Consider the following 1115-nt stretch of genomic DNA (forward strand, 5'->3'; position numbering starts at 1 on the left):
CCAAACATATTTAGAGTGCGTCTAAACATACTTAGAGTACATCCAAACATGTTTAGAATGCGTCGAAATATACTTAGAGAGCATTGAAACATGTTTAGAGTGCATCGAAACATTTTTAGAGTGCGTCGAAACATTTTTAGAGTGTGTCCAAACATGTTTAGAGTGCATCCAAACGTGTTTAGAGTGCTTCGAAACACCTTTAGAGTGCGTCGAAACATATTTAGAGTGCGTCGAAACATGTTTAGAGTTTGTCTAAACATGTTTAGAGTGCGTCCAAACATGTGTAGAGTGCGTTTAAACACATTAAGAGTGCGTCCAAACATGTTTAGAGTGCATTTGGACGCACTCGAAACATGTTTAGAGTTCGTCAAAATACGGTTAGAGTGTATCGAAAAGTACTTAGAGTGCATCCAAACATATTTAGAGTGCGTCTAAACATACTTAGAGTACATCCAAAAATGTTTAGAGTGCGTCGAGATATACTTAGAGCATTGAAACATGTTTAAAGTGCATCGAAACATTTTTAGAGTGTGTCGAAATATTTTTAGAGTGCCTCGAAACATATTTAGAGTGTATTTAAACATATTTAGAGTGCGTCGAAACATATTTAGAGCTCATCTAAACATGTTTAGAGTGCGTCAAAACACGTTCAGAGTGCGTCTAAACACATTTAGAGTGCATCCAAACATGTTTAGAGTGTGTCAAAACATACTTAGAGTGCATCAAAACATGTTTAGAGTGCATCGAAACATTTTTAGAGTGCGTTGAAACATTTTTAGAATGCATCCAAACATATTTAGTGTGCATCAAAACATGTTTAGAGTGTATTAAAACATTTTTAGAGTACGATAAAATATATTGAGAGTGCGTCGAAACATGTTTAGAGTTCGTCTAAATATGTTTAGAGTGCACCAAAATACGTTAAGAGTGTCGAGACATACTTAGAGTGCATCCAAAAATGTTTAAAGTGCGTCGAAACATTTTTAGAGTGCGTCCAAACATGTTTAGAGTGCATCCAAACGTGTTTAGAGTGCTTCGAAACACTTTTAGAGTGCGTCAAAACATATTTAGAGTGCGTCGAAACATATTTAGAGTGCGTCGAAACATATTTAGAG

This window comes from Tarenaya hassleriana, unplaced genomic scaffold (genome assembly GCF_000463585.1).
Source record: "Tarenaya hassleriana unplaced genomic scaffold, ASM46358v1 Cleome136, whole genome shotgun sequence".
Lineage (NCBI taxonomy): Eukaryota > Viridiplantae > Streptophyta > Magnoliopsida > Brassicales > Cleomaceae > Tarenaya > Tarenaya hassleriana.